General features: G+C 36.1%; 1 protein-coding gene across 2 annotated transcripts in view; it reads left to right on the top strand.

Annotated features, from left to right (window-relative positions):
- LOC123673086 overlaps positions 1–19861 on the top strand; it is a 179391-nt gene that overhangs the window by 115922 nt on the left and 43608 nt on the right. Inside the window, exon 1 of one of the 2 annotated variants that reach the window (XM_045607510.1) lies at positions 8336–8525. The exons of the other annotated variant lie outside the window; for it this stretch is intronic. The gene's annotated coding sequence lies outside the window, so the exon portion shown is untranslated. Of the gene's footprint in view, positions 1–8335; positions 8526–19861 lie in introns of those variants that run through there. 2 annotated transcript variants of the gene reach the window in all.

The following is a 19861-nucleotide window of genomic DNA, read 5'->3' as shown; positions in this document are numbered from 1 at the left end:
TCCGGTGAACCATTAGAGGCACGTAAAAGTTTGATGCGGATATTAATTCTGCTCAATCATTCAAAATAATGTGATTTCTCGCTTCCACATCAGCTTAAACGAAAAGGCAACGAGAGGGCATTCACTTGCGGCACAACATAGATTACCAATAACGAAATGATAATAATTATTTTCATCCTATTAGGTATCGAACGTATAGAATTCATCATGGTTACATTAGAATTCAATATGCATTATTACTGAAATATGATAAAATTCACTAATAATGTGTGTAGCTAGTTCACTATTACTAATATTTAAATTCTGAAAACACCTGAAATAAAAGTTTACGGGGAAAATAATCAATTTGTTGGTTGCAACAGAATGCAATTCTGTATAGTACAAAATGTACTATTTTGTACTATATTTAAGCACATTATAATTGTGGTTGGAATCTCAAATAAATTGAATTGAATTGAATTGTTGGCACGTTACAGTTACATACTATTGAGATTCATATGGATAAGTTGAGATTTCTGAAATGAAATAATTTTCTTCGATCAAAATTTAACCTCACTCTTCTGAAGAACTTGCCAAAAGTGCATCAAGGTTAACACCTGCTGGTCCTGAGGCTTTCTGTGGGCTAGGAAAAGACCAATATAAAGCTGCGGTCCAGCTATGGGAGTTGAACAACAGGATAATCCACTGGACTAACACTCCTAGACTTGTTCAGACAAAGAAATTCGTGACGATTTCACCTACCTACGCCAGAAAGCTCTTGAAGCTGTCACGAGCCGAGCTTCGGCTGATGGTGGGACTGCTGACGGGGCACTGTCGGTACAAACATCATTTGTACCGTATGGGAAAGTCAGCAGACAAGATTTGCAGGCTCTGTGGATCGGAAGCAGAAACAGACGAATTCGTGGTATGCAAGTGTCCGGAGCTGGCTGGCCTAAGAACCATTCACATGGGTAAGCCGGTCCTGGATACCAGAGAGGTAACGGCCAAGGCCCCTAAGGAGGTTGTCAGTTTTATTAACGTTATTGACGACATCCTTGGGTTTCCATGAATGAGTAGGGTAGAGAACAAAAGATCTGCATGGTCGCAGTTCCCGGAAGGCTTACTGATCCAAAACGACCCCAGTTCCAATAATAATAACACTCTTTTTAATGATTTTTACAACTTTATACTGAATTTTTGATTACCAGTTTCTTATCCAAAGAATACTCATCAGCTTTCAACGAATATTTTTGACAAAGTTGCTGTCATTTTCAGAAATTGGAGGTTGATTTGAAAGTTTTGCAGAGACTCATTTCCATCGAAGAAAAAGTTTAAGGACACATCCCTCAAAGAGAAGCGCTAACTGAAGACACGTGTTTCGGGCTGAAGCCCTCATCAGTACGGTTAAAAAGTGTTGGGGTGAGCAACACTTGGTGGAAAACAACAAACAAATGGAGTCAACAACAAGAGCCAACCGCTGATTTGTAATTTTAATAGGTAGATCCTATGGACTTCAGGTCAACTACCAATGTCACCACGTAGGCAGCTGTAGCTATCTGCGTGACATCCAAGACAATAAAAAGGGAATACATAACTATCAAATTAAATACACACCTGTGACAGGTCCAGAACTTCTCAGCGAGCATCGAATTGCGCGTTTTCAATTTGCATGATATCATATAATCTGGTTAGTTCCTCAATAGATCCGAGAACTGTTTTCTGATTGATGCAGATTCAGCATTTGAGGAATTTAATGTCGTAGACGTGTTTATAGACGTCCAGGAGAAAGAAACGCTGATGCCTGTATGAAAAAACGCGTTCCATTCGGTTGAGAATCTGTTATGGTCTGGAGAGGTGTGTCTTTAGAGGGCTGCATAGAGTTGAGTCTTAAACAGTACCTTATATACCATTTTTATGCATGACAATACACGCCCGTATATCGCCCGAATAGTGACAGCGTACTTGAATGAGGTTGGAATTTCAAGATTCAAATAGCCGGCACGAAGTCCTGATTTGAATCCCATTGAACATCTATGGGACCAACTGGCAAGGCATGTCAGAAATATGGTTCCATCGCCCAATAATTTACAAGAGCTATACGTGAGATTATTCCAGAAGAGAATATTCAAAGTCTCTTCACGAGCATGCGAAGACGTTTGGAAGCTGTAATCTGAGCTAGGGAAGGTCACTCATCATACTATTACTGAAATTTCCACAGTTACAGTAATTCAAGTGTTTTTGAAATCTACAAAACAGCTCATTATTCTTATACAAATCGAATGAAAAATTTTATTTGTCTTTGGGCAATTCACTTTTTCTTGCCATTTCAGAAATTTCATAGTTCTTGTAAGAATTTTCAGTGAGACTCAAAGGCGTTGAAACAGTTATCATCAAGTGACGCGTTTTTCCACTCGCCTTTATATTTGAAATGAAATGTTGGAATATCATACCATTCCAGTAAACATACAATTTCAGGATAATTCGACGGTCGGTTATAATAACTTCTTCAGATTGCTTGAAGAGAAGAATAAGAAAATATATCTATGTAGGATCCAGTTATTGTTCCCTGTAAATAATTGAGATGGTCAACAGGATGCTTGGAGACCTATTAGTTTCTTCAAGTGTCGAGGGCATGACAGTTTCAATTAATTTACAGGGAACGAATTGTTGTTGTACATATAATGTAAAAAGGATGTAGAATTCTTCGAGGTGTCGAAGATATGTCATGGAGTTGTAAATCTTGAAGAGATTTATTAGGGGGTTGGGAAAGTTCGAAAACAAGACGGTTGTAAAAGATGTGTCACATCTGTGTATCAGGTTCTAGTCCTTCGAGAATATTCGATTTCCAGGAATCCGCGAAGATCTTTGTGGGCGGTACGGCAAAATTCTTATTGGACTAGGGGATGGTACTTTCCCTAAGGGTGTGGTCAAGCCGAAAGAAGGGAGTTCGATATTCGAGACAGGGTAAGTTCCAATCGGCAGAGAGACTGTTCAAGTTAAGTCGAAGACGAGTAAAGTTCGGTCTAAGTCGAAGTAAGAGTAAGTTCTGTCGGTTGAAACTTAAGACGTAAAACGAAAAGACGGTTCGCGGACTAGATTAAGACGAGTCGCGAAAAAATCAAAGACGAGACGACCGAAAATTTGAAGTACGACAAAGATGTGATAATCGAAGACGTTTCGAGTAATTAAAACTTGAGTTAAAGACGAAATTCAGTACCGTAGTGAGAAACTTGTATTAGGACGTTATTAGAATCTTCTCAATACTGAGTTTGTACTGTAGAATTGTGGCTTTGTAAATAGATGTAAATAATTCAAAAGAGTTCAATTATTACAAATCCAACAAAGTCGCGAAGAAGAAGACGAAAGGCCAGGTAATCGAATCATACCTCTAGACGATCGATTAACCAAGCCTACATTTATTGCTCACACAAATGGCTAACGACTTTCGTGTTTCAGCCAGGATTTGCTTGGAATTTTATGTGCTTCACACTTTTGTCAGGTATTTCAGTCGTACCGCTAAATATCTCACTTCATTTTGAATCGTCAAACTTCTCTAATCCCATGTGTGCATTCATCAGGAAATTATCAGTAGGACCGTAATGAGATCCATTCAAGATAACGTAACAGCCGTAATTTCCCCAAATATCCCGGTACTTACCGTTAAAACTCTCTTTCTTCGCGAGCTAATTTGTGTATCCATTCTGAATTGATAATTTTCCTGCCTCTTTATGATACCGACTCCTTTTGTTTCCAGATCATAAATCCCCATGGGATTTTCTCTTCTCGAGAACATCCGTTCACTCATTCAGAACATCTGTCTCTTTATCTATGTTTTCCTCGTTTCGTTCTGTGCTAGGGACGGTGCGTAATATCGAACTGTTTTGTTTCTGAATATGTCATGGAAGGCAAGAGAATTTCTTGAATAAATTAGAAGATGGGATTGGATATATTCTAGGTCGGGTGAAATTTGTATGAAGGAACGCTCACTGGAATTCTATCAATTTGTTATGTTTTCTGTTCAGTCGGGTCATCTAGAGAGAAATCGGATGAGTATTTTGAAGAAAAAACAGAAAGTTGAATTGGATGAAATTTTGTGGATATAATGTTTTCATTCACAACTAAGATTCAGGGCATATCACTTTTAGGCACTGAAATTGTATATTGAATATTCGCCGAATTATTAGATAATGGCATAGATCTTTCTTCTTCACGCACACATCAATTATTCCATAAAAAATTAATACTTTAAAACGTATAGGATACACAACCAGCAACATTTTGAACACAAATTTGAATAAACCCTTATTCAGTAAAAAAAATTTCACTAAATTTGTGATCATAATAAACAGAAAAAAAAACATGAAAATAATATGCCATCTAATTAATGACTCAAAAACAATTGTTGTGAAAGGGAAATAAAATCATTGACTCCTAATATACTTGTGGTTCGTTTTCCGTTTTCTTTATTATACCAATTCCAAGAATCTTCTTGCCATATTCGCCAACCTATATATCACAGAATCAATATCGAATTCAATTTCCCTATATAGGTGTTATATTAATGCCAAACCTTTCAATCTTTTTTGTCCCGTTTTTAATCTGAGCCAAGTTTTGAACCTCTTCAATGTTGAACAACTCCTCTTCCAGGCATTACAGAGATCAACAGACCGAGATACTGGCTTTTTATGTATACGCTCAGGAGTGTCTCAAAAAGAACCTCAAGGGGGCGCATTTCTACATCACCACGGACAGCCAAACCACGCTGAGATACCTGAAATCGTGCTGCCAGGGGTCTCTGTTGACTTGGGAATGCCGTAACACCATCAAGTAACTGGCCAGAGGCAATAAAGTGACTCTACTATGGGTACCAATGAAAAAGCTGATGAACTTGCAAAAAGTGCATGAAGGTTAACACCTGCTACACCTGAGCCTTTCTGTGGGCTAGGAAAAGACCAATATAAAGCTGCGGTCCAGCTTTGGGAGCTTTGGGAGTTGAACAACAGGATAATTCACTGGACTAACACTCCTAGACTTACTCAGGCAAAAATATTCGTGACGATTTCACCTACCTACGCCAAAAAGCTCTTGAAGCTGTCACGAACCGAGCTTCGAGTGATGGTGGTACTGTTGACGGGGTACTGTCGGTACAAACATCATTTGTACTCTATGCGAAAGTGAGCAGATGAGATTTGCAGGCTGTGTGGATCAGAAGCAGAAACAGCCAAACACATAGTATGCAAGTGTCTGGAACTGGCTGGCTTAAGAACTATTCATATGAGTAAGCCTGTCCTAGATACCAGAGAGGTAACGGCCAAGGCCCCCAAGGAGGTTGTCAGTTGACGACCTCCTTGGGTTTCCATGAATGAGTAGGGTAGAGAGCAAAATATCTACATGGTCGCAGTTCCCGGAAGGCTCACCGAACCAAAACGACCCCAGTTCGAATAATAATAATAATAATAATAATAATAATGGTCCCAACGGCTCATCAGCAAACTCCTGACACCAAGTCAGTGAAAATTAATCTCTCTTACGACTTTGAATGATCTCATGTCCCTATTTATATTGCTAATGAACTGTGGAAGTACTAAGTGAATAATCTATTTTTATATAGGTTCTTTTGTTCCATGAAAAATTTGATTATATTTCAAAAGTCATTTCTTTCTAATGAAAAGTTTTCCACCGCTCTGAATAATATACAAATGAAAACCTGAATATTAATTTCGAATGAAAAATATTGAATTTTAAATGCTAACGGTTGGAAAACTCAAGGGATCAAAGTATCAATCAATCTTTGATATTTCCTCAGCTCGATACATATTTTGTCTAGAAATAAAATTTTAATATTACAAAATCTTAAAATCAACCGAACAAAAAAATAGAATTACTCAAACCTACATTTTTAAAAATCATTATCAATTTAAAACGAAGGAACATGTACGTTCTGGAATATTTGTGTTTTGATAGAATTAAACCTTTTAATAGTCTTTATATTCGAAAATCAAACAAACTGAAAAATATTGTTATTGGTCAGTGAAAGCTTTGCATCAATCTATTATATTTATTCATATTGAATAACTTCTGCTCAGAATAGGCTACTATGAATGTCATAAAAATAATAAACTTCCAACATAGGTTATCAATTCTGTGAAAATGGAGTGAATTACTTTTTATCCCAATTGATTTTCATCAACTGAATATTCATTTATTTTTTGAACCAATTTGGAATATAAATAAAATATAATATTATTGGTGATTTTTTGCATAATATGACTTCAGGCCATATGATTTTGATGAAACATTGGACGAAATGGCTTTCTAATGAGAGGTTTCATTTTGAATGGTCCCCCATTGGTTGATATATTTTCCCATTATAAGTGGCATACCCACTCTTCACAATGAAATAAGCATCCATTGATGTTGGCTTTGTTAATCGATCGCCTAGAGATATGATTCGATTACCTGGCTTTTCCGTCTTCTTCTCTTCTGCTCGGGTTTGCAATATTTAAATTTTTTTGAATAGATTAATATATTTACGAAGTCACACTTACAGTACAAACACAGTATATACGGTACTGAATTTCGTCTCAAACTCATCGAATGTTAATTACTCGAAATGTCTTCTAATATCGCGTCTTCGTCTGCAACTCTAAGTTTCAGTCGTCTCGTCTTTAATTCGTTCGCGACTCGTCTTATTCTAGTCCGCGAACCGTCTTAACGTCTTACTTCTTGAGCCTCGACGGACTGACAACTAACTCTGAACCTAGCTTCGACTTCGGCTAACTTAGACTGGACTCTTTAACTTCCTTCGTCTTAGACTAACTTTCTCATCTCCTCTAGCTATCGACCTCCCTTCTACCAACTTGACCACACCCCTAGTGTGGTACCAAGTACCACCCTAGTCTTTTATTATTTGGGGTCGTTTTGGTTCGGTAAGCCTTCCGGAAATTGCGACCATGCAAATCTTTTGTTCACTTATTCATAAAAATCCAGGGAGGTCGTCAAATACGTTAATGAAATTGACAACCTTCTTAGGGGCCTTGGCCGTAACCTTTCTGGTATCCAGGTCCGGCTTACCCATGTGAATGGTTCTTAGGCCAGCCAGCTCCGGACACTTGCATAACAAGTGTTCGGCTGTTTCTGCTTCCGATCCACAGAGCCTGCAAATCTCATCTGCTGACTTTCCCATAAGGTACAAATGATGTTTGTACCGACAGTGCCCCGTCAGCAGTCCCACCATCACCCGAATCTCGGCTCGCGACAGCTTCAGGAGCTTTTTGGCGTAGGTAGGTGAAATCTTCACGAATTTCTTTGCCTGAGCAAGTCTAGGAGTGTTAGTCCAGTGGATTGTCCTACTGTTCAACTCCCATAGCTGGACCGCAGCTTTGTGTTGGTCTTTTTCTATCCCACAGAAAGGCTCAGATCCAGCAGGTCTTAACCTTGATGCACTTTTTGCAAGTTCATCAGCTCTTTCATTTCCTTCAACCCCACAGTGCCCTGGTACCCATAGTAGAGTCACCTTATTTCCTCTGGCCAGTTGCTTTGTGGTGTTACGGCACTCCCAAGTCAGCAGAGACCCCTGACCACCCTAGTCTAATAAAAGTTTTGCCGTACCGCCCACAAAACTCTTGGCGGATTACTGGGAATCTCAGTCATGGAATATTCTCGAAGGACCAGCACGTGATACGCAGATGTGACATCCGGTACCCAAACCCCAGTAAATCTCTTAAGACTTACAATCGACATGACATTTCTTCAACACCTCGAAGAATTAACACTACCTTCACACAGTATCTACACTAGCAATTCGTAGCCTGTAAATCCATTGAAACTATCATGTCCTCAACATTTGAAGGAACAAATAGGTCTCCAAGCATTTTGGTGACCATGGATCCTTCATCAATGTCTTTTAAAATAAACTTTCCATTCAATATCCAAATGAGACCTCTTAGTGAAAAACTCTTCATATGAATCATATCAGAGATATTTCACACACTCTAATGAGATGTAAGTGAATTTGATCCCCCTACAGCTGATGAACATACAGCGTTGACACGAATCCATTGCTTTTTCGCAAAAAACGCACATGGATAAATGTCCAGAACACTGCTTACAAAAGACTCAAGAAATCGCATTCTTCACGTACCCTCCTAACGCTTCTTACATGCCAGATCCCCAATTTATTTTTATTACACCTAATTCCTCCAGGAGGCAGGGGAAACACACGGCCTCATTCAATATTCAAGAGTCCAAGAAGTAAGGAAGATCGGCGGGCTAAGCTTTTCACCGGAATGAATCATAACTCATAACAATAAACAGACAGAGGGCGCATGCGGCAGCCGGCAATTTCGCTGGACAGGTTGGCATTTGAAACCTGGCCGCAGTTGAACGCGAAACGGACGCAGAGTGCGCGCCAGGACCCGGAAGAGTCCTTATCCAGTGCGAAACGCTGACGCGAGATTTTACGCCGAATTAAGTGAGGACAGTTGTGAGAGATTTGATTGGTTTTAGTGTGTTTTTGGGATATTGGTGGCTGAGATTTGAGTGAAGTGAGTTGACAGAAATCATTTCTTGATTTTCAGCTCGGGAACCGTCTTTATAAGTCATGTTTTGAAATATAAAAAAATTTAAAATTGAGAGAATAGCCTTTTTCATATTTTTATGTTGAGCCGATCACTTGAAGTGAACTGAGTGGTGACTGTTTATTTTGAACTGACTGAATATTGAATCTAATCACTGGATTAGAATCAATATTCAGTCAGTCCAAAATAAACTTCCCCAGTTATAATAAGCCACTTGAAAATAAGAAATTTATGATGAAAAGTCAAATAGCTTCAAAAAGGGCCAAAAAATTGTTCATCTTAAAACATCAATTACTCGTAATCACGATAAATCCATAATGAAGGAATTCTTCCCTCATATTTTTGCCTTCACAAGTAAAATGATTGATTAATCACTGTGTCTTCCTTCATTGAGGTTCTCTTCGAAGAGCTCCTCTTTCGTGTTCATGTCTTGAAAATTATGTTTGAGTATACCTAATGCTCAATGAGTTCAAGAAGATAATTCACAATATTACACTTGTGCGTCCATGTATGAAATATCCATAATAAATACTTAATGAGATATCTGTTGAGTTATTGCATCCATATTCAAAAAATGATAACAGGAATTTGGAATAATTTGAAGTCTAAATTGGTGTTGAATCATTTACAACTTTCCAACGTTTCGGACACTATTTGTCCTTTTTGAAGGCTGCGATGATACGACATCTATACATCATTTTTCTAAACGAAAATTCTAATAAACTCTTCCAATAGACAACAAGAGAAAATCTTTTACAAAATCAAAAGTGGTATACAAGATAGATTGCAACTGTGAGAAATGCTATATTGGTCAGACGATACAAGTTTTTAAGGATAGAATAAAACAACCCACGTACAAAACCAAGAAACTAAACAACACAAATAATACAGCACTAACCGCATATACATAAACGGAGGGACCTAATTTCAATTTTGACGATGTCAACATTTTGGTCATTGAGCCACACTACAACGAAGACTGATAAGTGAAATGATTCACATCAAAACACACAATGCTGTGAACTTCAGAGAAGACACCTAACATCTAAGTGTGATATAAAACAGCCTAATATAACAGAACGATAGGGTTACTTAGAGGGGAGTATATTTGAATCAGACTGTGGTTGTGTTACCGTTGTAATTCAGTGATATTTCAACTCGCAATTTAGAGCTTACATTATTTTAATTCATAACATCGAACTACTCAAGTCTTATGCTTTCTTGACTTTTATTGTTTTTAAAACTTTTTAAATTGTTTGATTTGATCTGTTCGCCACTTATAAAATTTAAATATGTTTTAACTGCCAAGACCATTCGTTATGAAAGAACAGATTTACCGAGTCACCGACATAAGATGGATAAATGATAATAAGATACTATAACCTAGCTTTTGATTGGAACTGCGAAAACATAATTTACAACCAAGTGGAAAATGTTTTGATTATTACATTATTTCAAATGAATGATTCATAAATTTCATATCATTGCAGCCTTGAGAAAGGACAAATAGTGTCCGAAACATTGGCAAAATTGTAACTGATTTACCATTAATATACATTTTAAATTATTCAAAATTTCTGCAATCATTTACTCATTGAGATTATTGAAAAGTTATCTCATTAGCACGTACTATCTAATTATCTCTGTTTTCATTTGATTATCATCTGGAAGTTTAGCTATGTAATACTTATGAGCTCTAAAAAAATCGCAACTGGTCTATCGCTACTCACTTTCGATCACAGCACGTTGTTGTTAATTGTAAACATAGATTTCTGCTAGTCCGCTATAATTCTTTCATTCGGTTTAAAATAATGATTTTACGAGTTATTTCGTAATAGTAATTGGGTAGAGAGCCTGTCTGATTCTATGTCTTTGAAAATACCTTCAAATTCAAGTACCTACACCCCAAAATCCAGGTTTCAGATCATTACAAATTTTTGAGCATAGTGTAATTGAATGATCGATGATATTCATCAATTATATCAATTTTTCTTTCGTAGAGGATGGGTATTTCGACGAGATCATGTATTAATTGAAAATAAAATCAAAAATTACTTTCGGGTAAGATAATTGATTTCTATGAGCGAAATTATGTGATTTTCATTCCTCGGTTCGTTGAATCTATAACAGATCGTCTGTTTCAGATTTCAATATTAGTCTGTATACTCATCCATATTTAAATCTAATATAAAAGTAGGTTGTTTGTAGATGAGGTCACGGTTCACTAGACACATATAAATGCATAATGATGCAGCACGAATTGAATCCTTAAATGATAAAGTGGATAATTGTCCACCAAGTATTCCTCAGTTATTCACTATTCTTGTTGCCGCCTGTATAATTTCGTAGATATCATGTTGGATGTTGGAAATTTTTAATATTCCTTTCTAGGATAACTGTGGGTGGCTCTCCAGAACAAACGTCCATTATAGATTTGTTAACTCTTTGGTTAATGTCGAAAATACTTTTATTCAATTTCATTAATATTTTCATAAGTAATTGCACAAGTGCATCAAAATTACCGATAATTTTGCATGACAGCATGTTGTCATAAAAACTGCATGAGTTCATTTTCATTTTTGGAGAAAGAGCCCGACACCGAAGGTGGAGGGCTCTTTCTCCAAAAATGAAAATGACCGAATGCAGTTTTTCAAAGAAAACACGCTGGAATGCGAAATTATCCGGTCATTTTGATGCACGAGTGTAATTCGGGGGAATAATTCCCGAATAAACTGTTACATCACTTGTCAAACTGATGTAGAATCGAATTGCCATTGATTCGAACTGTGTAAGATGCATAGAAATTATGCATCTATGAACAAGACAATTATCGCAGTGCAGTTTCGCTTCCTACAATGCAATTATCGCTGTAATTTTCGATAATTGTTCTCCATATACATAGAATTTTTGACAGGAGGGAAATATTCGCTGTAATTTTCGATAATTGTTCTCCGTATATATAGAATTTTTGACAGGAGGGAAATATTCATAATTATGATTTTTTATGAAATAGGAGAAAATAATGAGTTTTTTTGGATATATGCATTAATATTCACATGTCTGACTATGCAATCGTTTTCGTGGCAATCGATCATTTATTGTTGTGACAAAAATCAGGTGATCAAACGTATTTAGACATTACTACTATGTCTACTTCCAAAAATATTTGAATTGAACAGTGATTAGATGTTCAGAACACCCCGGAGTTGGTAAATGCTGCTGGCAATATAACCTTCAATTTTTTGCCGTATAAATCCAAACAAAAATATAAATACATTTGTAACGTTTAATGTAAAAAAAAGACCTCTTGAGCTTCAAATGTAATGACTCCATGGAGCATCATAGAAGTTTGAAGTTAAATATTTAATGTTTACTTCTTAATATTTGGTGTTGTCAAAGTATGTTCTCATGATAAATTATATACATTGAACATTGAATGATAATGATATTGAAGAATTTGGATCTGAGCATTTGATCTAAACTTCCGATAATAAAAATAACAAGCCAAGATCAATTGTAATGAATGAAACTCATATGCAACAGAAAATATGTTATATGCCGTCTGAAAAATTTTGAAACATGCCATTTTTTTCAAAATATTTTAAACAAAATCTGTTGGTATTATTATTCCGACGAAGAAAACATCGAAGTCGATGACTATTTGGATAATATAATGGATGCATTTATAGTGATTTGAGGTATGAGTTAGCTCAGAGAAAATAGGAATTCTTGATCAATTTCAGAAAAATAAGTCGACACATATGTATTGGGAAAATTTCTCAATGATGAAACAACAATCACTTCTGCACTTCTTCGATTTATTTCGATATATTCAACTCAATATCATTTACGAGTGAAAAACTTTAGGCGCATTCGCCATTTTGAAGCGTAATGTACAAGATATTCCTCAATTGGAGGGATTTCTTGGATAATTATGTAAAAGATTCATAAACATGGGCATGCAAACGCATTGCTTTCGAGATACATGGTGTTACTGGTAGTCCTACTTGTTTGTGATTATTATACCTTTTTATCGAATCATTTCGAATCATTGCTGTAGGCTTGGTTAATCGATCGTCTAGAGATATGATTCGATTACCTGACCTTTAGTCTCCTGCTCCATGACTTTATTCGGGTTGGTAATAATTAAACTCTTTTAATTATTTACATATATTTACAAAGCCACAATTAGAGTACAAACACAGTTTATACGGTACTAAATTTCGTCTTCAACTCGAGTGTTATTTACTCGAAACGTTTTCGATTATCACGTCTTCGTCATACTTCAAGTTTTCGGTCGTCTCGTCTCTAATTTGTTCGCGAAACGTCTTATTCTAACTCACGAACCGTCTTACGTTTTACGTCTTAAGTCTTGACTGACCGAACTTAGTCTAAACTTGACTTAGACTTAACTTGAACTGTTTCTCGACTCGAACTTACTCTGACCTTCCCTGGCTATCGACTTCCCTTCTTTCGGCTTGACCACACCCTTAGAGCCACTCCGATATCGGGGTAATGTACCAAGTACCACCCCTAGTCCAATAAGAGTTTTGCCGTTTCGTCCACACAAAGATCTTCGCGAATTCCTCGCAATCCCATCAGCTATGGATCATGAAATATTCTCGAAGGACGCAGATGTGACAGTCGGTACCCAACCCCCAGTAAATCTCTTAAGATTTACAACCGACATGACACATCTACGACACCTCGAAGAATTAACACTTCCCTTTTTACGTTATGTACAATAACAATTCGTTCCCTATAAATTCATTGAAATTGTCATGCCCTCGACACTTGAAGAAACTAAGGCCCAGTTTCACCAAACAGCACTTGATCCCAGATTGATTAAACTCCGCTTGTTACTAAAGCAGGCTTAACAGTGTTTTCTGTTTCACCATGCATCAACCCGTCCGAAGATGATCGCGATTAACCAAATCGCGTTTAAATAGTCAAACCATTTGGCAACGTTGTGAACAAAAAGTTATATAGTGTTCTGTATCGTATTAGCAGTGATGACCACCATTGTCGCTAGGTGTCAGGTGTCATTCATTCATAACTCATAACATTTCAAAAAATTTGTCATCTTGTAAACAAAAAACAAAGTTAATTTTGGCCGAAAATGTCGAGTGATGTGCTTCGAAATGTCGGAAACTTGCAGAAGTTAAAAAGATATTATCCCATTTCACAAAACCACATATTCTGGAAAAAAAACTATATAAGTAATTTTATTTACTTATTTATTTTTATTAACAAGTTTAACTGCTTCTTAAATAATATTTCAATAAAACATATCAATAAATTATTCTTTGCAATAAATTTCATAAAACACAAAAACAAAGTTTACGTGTATTTTAAATGGGAAATATTGAGCCTATACATAAAGTCATATTTTGATAAAATTGACCCAAAAATTAGAAATTTCCGGAAAAATAATTACATAGACAAGAGTTCCATACTGATAAATAATTATTAATCTCAACTTGAAAGGTTGTAATCCTCCAAAAATGGCCGATTAGTGCTAAATCGCGATTGGTCGATTAAATGGCGCTTTGGAATGTGGTGAAACACTACATTACATTAATCGTGATCTAAGGCCTCACTTAAGAGCCAAGTCAAGATTAAAGCATTTGGTGAAACTGGGCCTAATAGGTCTCCAAGTATCCTGTTGACCATGTCAATTATTTACAGGGAACAATGACTGGATCCTACATTGCTATTTATCGGGAAAATAAACACCAAGGCTACTAATTTACTATTTATTCATCACAGCCCACTTATTGGTTTTTCAAGATAATTTGAATATACCTGAGGATTTTGAGAGATTTGTATGAAATTTTTTCTAGAAATCAAAAGCAAAAACGACAAAACTGAAAGAAAACGCGAAGTTCAGTCCTAGAACGAAGATTATACTTATATTTTTCAAACTACCAGTCGTCCACCAAGAAACAAAATTCACTAGGAAAAAAGGGGAAACATCGAGTTTGGATATCCTTGAATAGCTGGTTTTTAGTAAAATTTAAAAAGCTTGCAGAAAAAGGACTACAATATTCAGGTAACAAAAATTGTTTGCATGAAAAACCTACACGATTTTTTTTCCGAATTCAATCATTTACTCCCTATTATACTATCTATGTTTTACCACAAAAAAATTAAAATTTAAACAGCTCTTTCTCGGTGTTGAAGTTTCTTTGTCAGTTAGTATATTTCTATGATTTTTACACAGTATACAGAATAATACTTCATTTCGAGGAAATAATATTCAAATTAGTCGAATTCTGAATAGCACAATTGAATACTGCGCCCTATTCACCAGTTGGAACAAGAACAGGTTGCTATTCTGTTCACACTGGAATGATTTCATGGTCCAAGTATCTCCGTCTTATGTTTTCCACGTTGACACTATCTGCGTCAGCAATTCTGACTTTATTTCCGTAATTCCACTCCAACTCAATTCGAAGCTAAAAACCTCGTCTCTTTTATTGATAAAAGTCATCTCCTACTTGAACTTATTCGACATGAATGAGAAAAACCTTATTTTGAAAGTTTTCCTTTTCTGAACAAGAGCTCTCTTTCCATTGTTTGTAATGAAATAACCTCATTTGTATTGAACTGAACTTTATTGCCATTATTCGAGGAAGAGTTTCATCGTTATGTTTATTACAACTAAACTGTTATAGTAGAGAGATATTCAGTTGACCGTGATTCTTATTTTTGTATTGATTATCATTATTGATGTAAACAGGGTTATCCAGATTTCAGTTCAATATCTTCAGCATCAGATAGAATAACCATTTTCATGAAAAAAAGTTGATAATTAGATATATTCTTACAAGATTCGTTTTAGAGGCTCGGGGTGTTACAGTTTGGAAATAATCAGTTTTTAACTTACAACTATGGAATTATCACATTCATTGTTTCGATTTTTAGGTATTGAATTGTTATAATGTTTCGAATTAGGTGTCTCCTGCCAAAATTATCCAGTAGCGTAGAATTAAAAATGCTTTAATCCTTTTTCTATCGAAAATCTGCACCACTGTCTTTTTTCCGAGAAAATTATTTCAATTCTTGAATCAACAGAGCTTCTCTAAAAAAAAAAGGTCTTCTGAATCACATCATAGAAATGGTACATCCTATGATTTTGAGATAATTGATTACAGAGCAAACACAATTCGCGAAAATCTGCATGAATTATTTTTTTTAATTTCCCATCACAAATAAATGAAAGTACACAAATCGACGTTGTGTATAATGACGCTTTCAGATGGCATTCAATTGAACATTTCAGAAAAAACATTTGTCAGACTCTCAAATAACAAGAAATATTCACAAAAATTTGTATCGTTTGAGTGCCTGACAAATATTCTTTTTGAAATGTTGAATTGAATAGCATCTGAAAACGTTATAATACAATACGGTAACTTTTTTAATATTATTATATTAATTTTGAAGAATTAATTTTTGTAGATTTTCCTGGATAGTGTTCGCTTTGTACTCGATCATCTTCAAATTGTATTTTCTATAAAAAAACAATCAAGACATCTATTTTTTTTTAATTGTTCTGTTGATTCAAGAAATGAAATAATTTTTTCAAAAAAAAAGGCAGTGGTATAGATTTTCAATAGGAAAAGAATAATCCCACCCCTTTATCTACGTCACTGGATCATTTTGGCAGGAGACACTTACCTTATTCGAAAAATTAAATCATCTAGTGTTCAATACCTGAACATAAAAACAATCAATGTAATTACAGTAGAGTTAACTATATAACAAACTGTTTTTTTTTCCGAACCTTAACACCCTGCATTTGAAAACGAAGCTTGTTAGGATATATAGGGTGTTTTTTTTCGAGGTATATAACTTTAAGTTGGCATTACTGTTCAAGATTTTGGTTTGGCAATTCATCATGAATAGACTCGCGCCTGAACAACGCTTGCAAATAGTGCAATTTCATTTCGAAAATAATGGTTCTGTGCGGAATACGTATCGCGCACTACGTCCATTAGCGATGAAGCGCACTTTGAAGTGAAGCTAATCCTCAAGTGTATATCGAAACACCGTTACATCCAGAAAAACTGACTGTTTGGTGCGCTTTATGGGCTGGTGGAATCAGTGGTCCGTACTTCTTCAAAAACGATGATGGCCAGAACGTTACAGTCAATGGTGATCGGTATAGAGCCATGATTACTAACTTTTTCATTCCTGAATTGAACAACTATGATGTCCAGGAGCTGTGGTTTCAACAAGACGGCGCAACATCTCACACAGCTCGTGCCACAATCGATTTATTGAAAGACACGTTTTGTGAGCGCCTAATTTCACGTTTTTGACCTGTGAATTGGCCTCCAAGATCTTGTGATTTAACACCGCTAGACTACTTTCTGTGGGGCTATGTAAAGTCTTTAGTCGATGCGGAATAGCCACAAACCCTTGACCATTTGGAAGACAACATTCGCCGTGTTATTGCCGATATACGGCCACAAATGTTGGAAAAAGTCATCGAAAATTGGACGTCCAGATTGGACTACATCCGAGCCAGCCGTGGCGGTCATATGCCAGAAATCATATTGAAAATGTAATGCCACAAGATCTTGCGGATAAATAAAATTCATGTCCATCGAATAATCCAGCGTTGTTTCATTGCAATTTAAAGTTCTATAGCTCTAAAAAAACACCCTTTATTTGTTCGATAACTCGTATTTAGTGAATACGAATACGAATACAAAGGGCGTTGTCGAGACGATTTTGAATAGGTTACGTCAACTCTTGAATATAGTGCACAAGGAATTTGAAATTCTTCAAAGCTGAACTGTACCGGATACAAGAATTAACGAGAAGCTTAACGATACCCCTACAGCTCTCGAACGTTTCGAATTCAAAGTGAAGTGATACGGCCTCAGATCTTGGTTTATGTAAAACACTGCTCTCGACAAAAAATAATTCCTTTAACGATATTAAATGATGCGGAAGGCAAGACACTAATTGTATTGCTGTCAGCAAATTGCGGATTTGAAATTCAAATTATTCGTGGCTAGAGCGTAAGCATCTCCTACAATGTTTCATCATTTTTCCTTTCAGAGAGTAATTGAATTTCCTCTGGGAAGACGGAGATGTTCACTGAATTCCTATCTCGATATATCTCTCGACTTGAGGAAAGTATGGGATTCCTCCCTTGATGGTGAGCTCTCTACAGAACTGGTCGGTTGGCTTTTGATTTTGAAACCGGGATTAATATCGAATTGTTGTGTTTTCGACCTATGAGGGCGGAATAGTAGATTTTCATTAGTGGTCTCAAGTATACCACGGTTGAATTCTAGATGACTCATGATTAGTCATTGACTATTTCCCTTATTGAGGAACAGCTATTATATTTCAACGTAATTTCGCTTGGATGATTGGAAAAACCATACTTCTTTCAACGCCATTCAATTCTCGCTACAGTGGTTTTTATTTTGTCATATATCAGATATTTTTGAAAGAAGTTGTGAATAATATGATTTCATTCTAATGATCTGAATTGATATCCACCCTCGAAAACTTCAAGTTTGCTTTATTAAACACATAAATAAAGGGTGTTTTTTTAGAGCTAGAGAACTTCAAATTGAAATAAAACAACGATGGATTATTCGATGGACATGAATTTTAGTTGATTCGCAAGATAATCTTGTGGCATTACATTTTAAATATGATTTCTGGCATATGACCGCCACGGCTGGCTCGGATGTAGTCCAATCTGGACGTCCAATTTTCGATGACTTTTTCCAACATTTGTGGCCGTATATCGGCAATAACACGGCGAATGTTGTCTTCCAAATGGTCAAGGGTTTTTGGCTTATCCGCATAGACTAATGACTTTACATAGCCCCACAGAAAGTAGTCTAGCGGTGTTAACTCACAAGATCTTGGAGGCCAATGCACAGGTCCAAAACGTGAAATAAGGCGGTTACCAAACGTGTCTTTCAATAAATCGATTATGGCACTAGCTGTGTGACATGTTGCGCCGTCCTGTTGGAATGAAAAAGTTGGTAATCATGGCTCTATACCGATCACCATTGACTGTAACGTTCTGGCCATCATCGTTTTTGAAGAAGTACGGACCAATGATTCCACCAGCTCATAAAGCGCACCAAACAGTCAGTTTTTCTGGATGTAACGGTGTTTCGACATACACTTGAGGATTAGCTTCAACCAGAAGTGCGATTCATCGCTAAACAAAATTCGCTTATGAAAATCGGTAACAACGGCAATTTCATTTTGGGCCCATTCGACGAATTTACGCCTTACTTGGTTTCAATTCTTGCACTAGTCGGATTTTGTAAGCACGCAAACCAAGATCCTCCCGCAAAATCTTCCATAAAGTTGATGGACACAGATCCAATTCCTGTGCTCGATGGCGGATAGACTCATTATGACCTTGTACCAAGTGGTTACCATCTATTTCTGGCCATGACGAACAAAAAAATCACTTCGACAGAGGCTTGTGAAAATCTCTATTTGTTGCCAATAGGAACGAGAGCTTTTATGAGAAAGGCAGAATGATATTATCTTCAAAATGTCAACAGGTTATAGTGACCTAAATCGCATCATTCTTATTATGTTAATTGAAGCCTTTTTTTCTTGCAACAAAAATGGATTTCTTTTTACTACATCTTATATAAGCAATCGAACAAAGATTGTTTGCAGCGTGAAATCGAGATTTTCAGGAAATAATTCAAATTATATGATATCCCCCTGATCTGTGAATCGAATTGAATTGAATTATAAAAATATGATTTCACAACTTGGAGAATAGTTTCATGAAAAGATATTTTCAAATAAATATAAATGTATCTACAATTCTGAAAATTCATAAGGTATCATTCTCATTATCGAATCATATTACAAAAATTTGAGTATTCTTTCATAAATGAATTTGGAATCGAATTTAGTACGTTACAAATTCAAATGTTTTTCAAAACGGAGATTTATCCATCAGATCAAAGATCACAGAAATCTCTCAAGTCCTTCTTGAATTAATGACGATGTAATGGAAACAGCATCTCTTCTCGAAATGAATATTCGTTCATACCTCCTGTTAAAATTTCTTTCAAGAAAAGTAAATTAATTGATTTACTCTAAAAACTGGTTTTCAATCAAGATAGAGTGCATACAGAACATAAATTATGAGTGAAGTATTTCGATTAAGGAATTACTCCATCAACTATTCTTCATTTCCCGGAAAACTTTCCGAATTCTCCGGAGAATAAGAGCCTTATCGGCATCTGACAGCATTTCCAGCTCGGAAAAGCTCTCGAATCGTGTTGCAT

Source organism: Harmonia axyridis, chromosome 2 (genome assembly GCF_914767665.1).
Source record: "Harmonia axyridis chromosome 2, icHarAxyr1.1, whole genome shotgun sequence".
NCBI classification, from domain to species: domain Eukaryota; kingdom Metazoa; phylum Arthropoda; class Insecta; order Coleoptera; family Coccinellidae; genus Harmonia; species Harmonia axyridis.
Note: the sequence above shows the minus strand (reverse complement) of the source record. Positions and strands in the feature narration are given on the sequence as shown.